Source organism: Apodemus sylvaticus, chromosome 23 (genome assembly GCF_947179515.1).
Source record: "Apodemus sylvaticus chromosome 23, mApoSyl1.1, whole genome shotgun sequence".
NCBI classification, from domain to species: Eukaryota; Metazoa; Chordata; class Mammalia; order Rodentia; family Muridae; genus Apodemus; species Apodemus sylvaticus.
In genome coordinates this window covers 34,460,637-34,471,158 of record NC_067494.1, presented here as the reverse complement: position 1 = coordinate 34,471,158, position 10,522 = coordinate 34,460,637, and positions in this window count along the sequence as shown.

The window sequence follows — 10,522 nt, the reverse complement described above, 5'->3', positions numbered from 1 at the left end:
TTTAATTGAAGCACTTGGGAGGCAGAGGCAGGTAGGATCTCTGAGTTTGAGGCTAGCCTGGTCTACAGAGTAAGTTCTAGAACACCCAAGGCTATACAGAGAAACCCTGTCTTGAAAAGTTGAAAAGCAGGCAGGCAACTTTAGAATTAGTACCTCAAAAAAAAAAAAAAAAAATCAAAAAGTAAGCCTTTCTGGGACTGGACAATCACATTTGTATCACCATGAGAATTCAAGGATTAACACCAGACAGACATTTGCTTTAGTGTTTCCATCTACTTGGGCAAGTCAAGAGACCTCTCTGGACACTGTCTTCTCATCTCTGAAGTAGGCGGTTTTTTTTTTTAAAGATTTTAAGATTATCCATTAATGTGTGGTGTGCCCACAGACCAGAAGAGTGCACCAGATCTGATTATAGATGGTTATAAGCTACCATGTGGTTGCTGGGAATTGAACTCAGGACCTCTCGAAGAACAGCCAGTGACTGCTCTTAACCTCTGAGCCATCTCTCCAGCCCTGAAGTAGATTGCTAATCATCTACCTCACTGCGGATGTAACTCAGTGATTGTGTGCTTCCTCACATATGTAAAACCCTGGGTTCAAGAAAAGTAATGTGGCTGGGCAGTGGTGGCGCACACCTTTGATCCCAGCACTCGGGAGGCAGAGGCAGGTGGACTTCTGAGTTCGAGGCCAGCCTGGTCTAGGAGCCAGGACTATACAGAGAAACCCTATCTCGACAAACCAAAAACGAAACGAGAGAGAGAGAGAGAGAGAGAGAGAGAGAGAGAGAGAGAGAGAGAGAGAGAGAGACAGAGACAGAGACAGAGAGACAGAGAGAGACAGACAGACAGAGAGAGAGACAGACAGAGAGACAGAGAGGGGGGGGTAAGGAAGGGAAACAAGAAAGGAAAAAAAGAAAAAGAAAGAAAAGTAATATGGGCTGGAGAGATGGCTCAGCGGCTGGGAGCACTGACTGCTCTTCCAAAGGTCCCAAGTTCAAATCCCAGCAACCACATGGTGGCTCACTGCCATCGGTAATAAGATCTGACTCCCTCTTCCTGGGTGTCTGAGCACAGCTGCAGTGTACTTAATAAATGAATAAATCTTTAAAAGAAAAAGAAAAGTAATGTATGTCAGGAATTTTAGCCAGGTAAGACCAGCATATTTGACCACTGAAGGCCACCCAACTGGGACCTTGTCTCAAAAAACAAACCAAAAGCTCAAAGCTGCTGTGAGGTCAGTGGTCAGTATAATATGCATGAAGTTACGAGCATTTTAACTATGAGGATAATCCAATGACAGAAGTATGATTCTGGGGCCAGAAAAATGGCTCAACGGTTAAGAGCACTTGGGGGTGCTAATTCCAGTTCCAAGAGATGCTATGCCACCCACTGGCCTCTACAGGAACCAGGCTGATGCACAGTGTAGACATACATGCTTAATACAGATAGGACTATTTAAAATGCATTCTAATTCCAAGATTTAAAAAAAAAAAATGTTCAGGATCTCCTTCCCCCTTACCTCAACGTGGTGCCAGCTCATTGCCTATCAACACGTACAGTGTGCAATGCTGGTTATCAGAATCCGGAATTTCATATATACTAAGCAGGTACTCCTGGCATCTCTAAACCCACAGGACAGCCACGTTGGGATCAGCTAGAGACCAGCAGCCCCACTGAACCTTTTTAATGACTGACAGTCTCTTAATCCAACTGGTGATGCTTAACTGATGGTTCTTGTGGGATTATCACGAACAAATATAAAACCGTCTGTCATTTAACAGACTAACTCAAGTTCAGGGCGTCTTTATCTACATAGCCCACAAGGCCCCATCCATCCTAATGCACATAGGCTAGTTACAGTGCTTTCTAGGGCAGCAACAAATCAGTGGAGTGCTTTTTTTTTTTCCTTCCAGGACAGGGTTTCCTTTCTGTAGCCCTGGCTGTCCTAGAACTCACTCTTTAGACCAGGCTGGCCTCTGCCTCCCAAGAGCAGGGATTAAAGGCATGTGCCACCACCACCTGGCTACAAATTTGTATGTATTACTCTCAACTCCAAGAAATCATGAGAAAGCTGAGATCCAGGGGCCCCCAGCCTTGCAAAGCTTACCTACAATGAAGACAAGAGGAAACCACTAGGTAACGTGCTTTAGGGGCAGGTACTAAGAGTTGACTAGACAGAAGTCACCATTTGAATTTCCAAACTACAAACAGGTAAGCTTTTAAACTTTTAACTCTGCTTCCATACAAAACCGGAATCTACTTTTAACAGTGACCATCTTTAAATATTGCTATTGTTGGGTCTGGAGAGATGGCTCAGCGGTTAATAGCACTGACTGCTCTTCTGAAAGTCCTGAGTTCAAATCTCAGCAACCACATGGTGGCTCACAACCATCTGTAATGAGATCTGTGGCCTTCTTCTGGGGTGTCTGAAGACAGCTACAGTGTACTTACATATAATAAATAAATAAATCTTTTAAAAAAAATTATTGCTATTGGCAGTGGTGGTGCACACCTGTAATCCCAGCACTCTGGGAGGCAGAGGCAGGCGGATTTCTGAGTTCGAGGCCAGCCTGGTCTACAGAGTGAGTTCCAGGACAGCCAGGCCTATACAGAGAAACCCTGTCTCGGAAAAAAAAACAAAAATTCAAAACAAAACAAAAAATAAATATTGCTATTGACGAGATTAGGCTGAGGGGATTCTGGTTGGTGAGTTTATCAGCTTAAGTCTTATAGAGGGTGGCAAACTAAGAAAAGCAATGTGCTTCAATCCAAATCTAAACCATTCCTAGCTCAGGACTGATCTTTTTTTTAGTTCTTAGCTCTGATCAGGCAGTTTTACTTCTAGGCACCACATTAAGTCCTGAATTTTGTGACCCTCTCTGCAATGTGACCCATCACTACCCACCACCCTAGGTTTTCCTGGGAGTGAAGGTGTCCCAGGAGCAGCAACCCTCTGACCCAGAAATGTGGAAGTCCTGCAAAAATTGGCCCACCCGTCTTCAGTCGCCCTCCTCTTGGCCACCTGTCAACTCACAACCCTGCTGCAATGCTACAGAGCCTCAACCATGTCGTCTCTATTGGGGCTGGTCTTGTGTGCTGTCAATCCAAATGCTGAGTTCTTGTCCCAGTTCAGGCTGCAGTCTGGACTTGGGCACTGCATTGGCCAATGTGCTGTAAAGAATGCTCCCCCGGAATCTCTAATCGGATAATAAAAGGCTAGAGCCTGTGATTGGGCAGGAGAGGGAAGAAGGCAGGACTTGAGATGGAGTAGGGGATCTCAGTAGGAATCACTAGGAAGAACAGAGAGGGATAAGGCCGCCATGAGGCGGGATAAGGCTACCATCACAGGGCCCATGGCTGGGCTGTGTCAGAATACCTTAAGAACCTGCCCATTTAGGCTTACAGCTTGTTAATAAAAATACCAGGTTTCTGCCTTTTATTCAGGAGCTGTATGGGGTAGAGGGGGCAGAAACCTCCCCATAAAAATACTTCTATACTCTTCTGCCAATCAATGGCTATGTGATGAACAAAAATATTATCAGAGGATGTACAGATGTATCTCAATTTACAATGGGGCTCTCACACACACCTTCCAACCCACAGGTGGAAAATACAAGTGAGATGCACTTACTTACCTTACCTAACTGCCAACCACCACCAGAATGCCAGTTGCCGGATGGGCTCACCAGCAGGGAGCTGCCGCTCACTGGAGATTCTGACCAGAGCGCCCTGCACCCTCAACCAGAACATTCTTCATCGTGGGGCTAAGGATCCAGCAGGGCAGAGTGCTTGCCCAGCCCACGCAAAGCTCGCCTCCACTCTCAGCACCACACCAAACAGCTCTGGTGGCAACACCGAGAATTTCTGCACTGAGATGGGGCAGGAGCAGCAGCTTAAGTCATTCCTGCCTACATCTGTGAGTTCAAGACCAGCTGGAGCTACAGGAGACTTAAAGAAAAAAAAAAAAAATAAGGAGGTTGAAAATGTGTAGCAATTGGGCAGTGGTGGCACACACCTTTAATCCTAGCACTTGGGAGACAGAGGCAAGCTGATTTCTGAGTTCGAGGCCAGCCTGGTCTACAGAGTAAGTTCCAGGACAGCCAGGGCTACACATAGAAACCCTGTTTGGAAAAAAAACCAAAAAGAAAATGTGCAGCAATCTTGTGAATCTCATCATTTAAAAAGTCTAGGGCTTAGCGGCACACACCTTTAATCCCTGTGCTCTGGGGGAGAGGCAGGTGGATCTCAGAGTTTGAGGCCAGCCTGGTCTACATAGTAAGTTTTAGAACAGCCAAAGCTAAACATTGAGACCCTGTCTCAAAAATAATCAAAACAAGCCGGGAGGTAGTGGCGCACGCCTGTAATCCCAGCACTCTGGGAGGCAGAGGCAGGCAGATTTCTGAGTTCGAGGACAGCCTGGTCTACAGAGGGAGTTCCAGGACAGCCAGGGCTACACAGAGAAACCCTGTCTCGAAAAAACCAAATCCAAAAAACCAAAAAACAAACAAACAAAAAAATTAAAACATGTGTTATTGACGAAGTACATTAGTACTTCAGCAGGGCACTGGGACTCCTGGCTCCGATCCAAGTTCAACAGTATTCTAAACTACAAGGTAAATTTTGGAACAGCCTGGGCTACTAAACCCTGCCTCAACTGGGTGGGGAGGGCATGCAGGGGACTGAGAGATGGCTCAGCAGCCAAGAATACTCAATACTCGTACCTCAGGTAAGGTTCAGGTCAGTTCACCACACCCACAAGTCAACTCACAACCATAACTCCAGTACCAGGGCATTCTAAGACTGACCTGGAGCACCAGGCGTGTAGGTAACACCCTCATACACTTACAACTTAAAATGTATCTATAGGACTGCAGAAAAATCTGTAGGCCAAAAGTTTAAGACTAGCCTAAGGTATATGAGACCACCCACAAACTTTAATTCTAACTTGGATGCATATCTCACCCTATTTAGATGAATTAGTCACTCTATTACACACACACACACACACACACACAGTTGAAATTAACAAGACTGCACATGGAAAGAAAAATCAACTTTATTGTACATATGATTTGAAGTTATTTACATAGAAATTCATCTATTTCAGAAGTGTATTAATGAACACTATCATTTAGTAAGGTATTGTGTTAAATGAGCACCCTCTATATTGTACTGACTTTACACAATCTTGATAAGTTTATCCCTGTTAGAAATAAAAATGAAGGTTAAGAGATTAAACAATGTATAAGATATAGCACACACAATTCCAGACCAGCTACAAATGCAAAGCCTTTCTTTCCTTCTTGTCTCCTGTGCCTGGCGCATGTGTATCACAGCATACATGTGGAGGTTAGAGGGCAACTTCATAGGGTCAGTTATTTCCTTCCACCTTTCCATTGTCTTAGAGCTTTACTGCTGTGAACAGACACCATGACCAAGGCAACTCTTACAAGGACAACATTTAATTGGAGCTGGCTTACAGGGTCAGAGGTTCAGTCCATTATCATCAAGATGGGAACATGGCAGCATCTAGGCAGGCATGGTGCAGGAGGAGCTGAGAGTTCTATATCTTCATCTGCAGGCTGCCAGCAGAATACTGGCTTCCAGGCAGCTAGGACAAGGGTATTATAGCCAATGCCCACAATAACACCTACTCCAACAAGGCCACACCTCCCAATAGTGCCACCCCTTGGGCCAAGCAAATACAAACCATCACACACGGGCTCCAGGAACTCAACTCAGTTCACCAGGCTTGCTTAGCAAACTCTTACCCAATGAGCCACGTGACCAGCACTTTTTGTTAACTGAAACGGTCTCTTTATTTAGGCTGAAGCGACTGGCCAGTGAAACACTAGCAGTGCCACATGCAGTGGGCACCGTAGAACTACAAGCCCTCATGCACCACATTCTGTCTCTCCCCAGTGCATCTTTAATAGCAAGACTAAAGACATGTACACACACACACTCAGACAATCACACACCCTATAACCTATACCTAGATGCTTTCTACCACAATCACCTTTCCATTCAGCTCTAGTGATAAAAATCATCTTAGGTTCCCCAGTCTTAACCCTTCAACTACACATTCCCTGTAAGCTGTTAAGCCTTTAAAGTACCCACAGTTCACAAAAGCTCACTCAAGCTTACAGAGGTAAGGGTTACAAAATAAACAAATACAAAACAAAGTAACCAACATTTAGGGGTAGAGACTTATCTCCATTGAAGGGTGGGGTGTTTGTCTAGCAGGGGATGACACCCTGGATTACACCTCCAGCACCCTATAAACTAGGGGGTAGGGGTGGTAATGCACACCTGTAAACCAAGCACTTGGGTGGTGGAAGCAGAATCAGAAGTTTCAAAGTTTAAGGTCATCTTTGGCAACATTGTTTCAAAGCCTGCTCAGGCCACCTCAACCTTATCAGAGAGGAAGGGAGGTAAGACTGAATAGGCGGCACAAAATTTACAAAGTGTGGCAGACCCTAACAGTGATCCCAACACTCCTGGGCAAGGACAGGCCTATAGATGAAGTCCTGAACCAGCCTAGGCTACCGAGAGAAACCGTCTCCCATTTCTTTAAAAAGGCATTGGGAATGGTGGCACATGCAAAAAACAAAAAGGAGAAAACAAAAACAAGGTTCACAGGGGCAAAGAGCCTGTCATGTAATAATACAAAATAAGCCATTAGTTCTGGCACACACCTCTAGTCCCAGCACTTGGGAGACAGAGGCAGGCAGATCTTTGTGAGTTCAAGGCCAGCCTGGTCTATACAGCAAATTCCAGGACAGTCAGGGCTGTTAACATAGAGAAACCCAGTCTCTAAGATCCAAAACCATAGTGGGAAGGGGTGGGTGGGAGGACAGAGGGAGAGAAGGGGGCTTACGGGACTTTTGGGGAGTGGGGGGCTAGAAAAGGGAAAATCATTTGAAATGTAAATAAAAAATATATCGAATAAAAACAAACAAACAAATATAAAATAATCTATGGTGTCCCGTGTATTACTTAGAAAAGTCTAAAAGAACTGGGAAGAGAGACTAAGATACACTGTTGTGACCAACAGCAGTCTCTTCCTTTTCTTTATATTAGTAAGCAAAAACCAGTCCTAAATTTTCTATAAAAATTTCACACCTTGTGAAAGGTAACCTTAGGTTACCTTTGCTGGTAACCTAAATCATGTAATGCCAGCTACCTGATCGTGGGAGAAATTTAACAAGACCCCCATCTCAAAATAAAGTAAAACAACTAGGGATTTATCTCAGTAACATACACTAGCCTAGTACACACAAGGCCCTGCGTTCAATCCCCAGTGCCAATCATTTCACAGCGTAAAATACCAGAGCTTTCTTCAGCCCTCACTCGTCTGGACTCTGACGGCACCTGCACTTATACACATTCATCCAAACATACTGTGGTGCTGTCCTCACAGGCTCATGTAGTTCAACAGTCATCACACTGGTGGTGCTGTGTTGGAAAGTTGATTATCTTTTGGGTAAGAGTCTTTCCAGACGGGCTGGAGAGATGGCTCAGTGGTTAAAAACATGGAGTACTCTTCCAAAGGTCCTGAGTTCAATTTCCAGCAGCCACATGGTGGCTCACAACCATCTTTAATGAGATCTGATGCCCTCTTCTGGTGTGTCTGAAGACAGCTACAGTGTACTTACATATAATAAATCTTTAAAAAAAAAAAGTCTTGCTGGGGGCAAGCTTTGAGTTTTCCCCTCACCTCCCGTTTGTTCTCTCTGCTTTCTGTATGTGACTTGAGATGTGATCTGTCAGCTTCCTGGTTCTGGCATTCAGCTGCCATGACTCCCTGATATGCCTCTCCCCTGCTGCCTAAAGTCTACCTCTGGAACCCTAAGCCAAAATAAATTTTCTTCCTCTAGCTGGTTCTGGTCATGATATCACAGCAACAGGAAAGTAACTGATATAAACACATATATACATAATTAAAAATAAATCCTTCTTTAAAATCCACAGGAACCAGAGATGGTTCAGTGATGCAAATTCCAAGGAATCCAATGCCCTCTTCTGGACTACACAGGCACCATATGCCCAAGCACGTAAGTATGCAGAAGTCCTTTAAATATATTAAATTATAAATACATATATACACATATATATTCTATATAAATACACACTCAAAGCTGAACATCAGAAACTTGCAAACTGGGAGACTAGATAAGCGATCTTCACTGAACCTTTTTTAATAAAAATTAAAAAACAATTGCCAGCCAATTTTCTCATCACAAACAGATTATTCATGATAAAGGTCAGAACAGTTTAGTTTTCAAAGACTGAATCAGACCATACTCGAAGTAATTAGCTTCTTTGAGTCTCCTTTTACAGTTAAGATTGAGCAGAGAAACTAGATGCCCTTCAAGGAAAAGAAAAACTGACTTGATCAACTAGTAACTCACCGACTGACTTCAGCTAGGTTTCCGATCCCATCCTAATTCACCTAGGAACAGGAAAGACCTAGAACTGAGCCAGGTATTAAACCACTGCACCGCGAAGCTCGTTTCCCGCCCACTGTCAGGCTGGGCTTGTGCTCTGCACTGCCACTAGACAGCACTAGACAGCCACTAGCAGTGTGTGGCTGCTGCTTCCCTGGGGCTTCAAAGTCTTGCTCTGGGGGACACCCACCACACCAGGACACTTGGCGAAGAACCTGCCAACCAACACAACTGGCTAGACACAGTGACCTTCCTTGGAAGCAGATTCAGCAGCTACAGTAACGTGACCGAAAGACCCTGTCACAAAGCCTCTCAGCTCACTACTCAGACACCTGATCCACAAAAACTACGAGAGAGACACATACCTTACTGCTTACTGTCTTAATGTTGGGCTGGTTTACAGCAGCAGAAATGAGTGTTTCCTCAGACTGTGATCCCTACCTCATTTGGGCTCTGAAGTGAATGAATGCAGGAGAGCGCCAACACTTTACAGACAGCATGCATCTTTAACTCTGGCACTAGGTCAGTAAAGCCAGGGGCTCTAACCTTCCAGAGAACACAACCAAGTCCCACGCCCACCTGGGCTATAGGAGACACTTCTCAAAAAAGAATAAAAAGGGCTGCAAAGATGGCTCAGGTTAGGAGTGCAGACTCCTTCTGCAAAGAACAACTCAGTTCCCAGCACCCACAGCAATAGCTAACTTTCCCTAACTTCAGCTCCAGAGAGATCTGACACACAAACAAACACGCAAAATTTAAGATGCGACTCAGCAGGGCAGTCGCCTGTGCAACCCTATGATCTGAGTTTGATCCTCACAACCCTACAGAACCCTAAGGTGGAAGGACCCAAAGCTTCCACACATGGGCCACGGCACACCTTATGCATATCCATACAGTATTTTTAAAAGGCATTCATTCCTTAGCATTACAATTGTAAGTTCTAAGAGATTGGCAAGCCCGTAACTGCAGCAGCTCTCTAGAGCATAGGGATTCATCTCGAGGGACAGTGATGTAACAACCAACCACTAGCTGGTAGTTCCTAGCGCTTCTATGATACAGCCAATGAAATAAACACAGTCTTCAAATTAATTGGTGTTTTGTCTGCTTTATTTGTGGGGTTTGTTGGTTTTTTGATTTAAGACTGGGTCTTGTTCTCTAACCCTGACTGGCCTCGAACTCATAGAAATGCTGCTGCCTCAACCTCCCGACAGCTGATTACAGATATGTGCCATATTTGGCTAAAATGTATCTTTCCTGACATATATGTTAATCTAAATTCAAGGCCAGCTGGATTGATAGTCTACAGAGCACGCTCCAGGCCATTCAGGACCATACCAAAGGACCGTGTCTCAAAGCACCAGAGGGTGGTGTGGCATGCCACATACACTCGGAAGCCCAACATGCACAAGCATGCCATTATCCTAATTTAAGAGATTACTCAACAGGAGACCCTTCATAACATCTAGTGAAGGGCAGCACTGGATTCTGATCTCCTTTATGACCAAGCTCTTCCTGTTAACTTTTCTTACCAATGTTTAAAGGAAATTCCACCTCCAACCTTAGCACACACAACTCACGAAGCTTTCACCAAAACTATGGAGTTAAAGGGTAAGTACCAAACTACCAATTTTTTGTCCACTGTCCCTGTCACACTGTAACTATTCTCTTCAAAACATGCAAATAAATGCCTGTTTTTATGGCAGTATCTCTGCACAACACAAACTAAATCTTCACACAATACTCATAACTTTCTTTTCTGATAAATCCACTCAGATTGTTAGTATTGTTTTAAATAAAACTAGTTTGAGCTCCCAAGTTACTATTGGACTTGGGGCAGGCGTGACTCTTCCGCCAAGCAGACTGACTAGAGAGGGAAGGTGCGCCCTGGGCACTGTCCAGAGTGGCACTATCCAGTCCTTCTCTACAAGAGCTGCTCTTTCCCCAGCCTTCCCAGACAAATGCTTCCACTCAGACAAGCTAGGAGAAAGCACACAGAGCCCTTAAGCTAAAGTCACGATGGGGACTGAAAAACAAAATACCCCCACACTTGGTGAAAGTCAAGCAGGCTGGAGT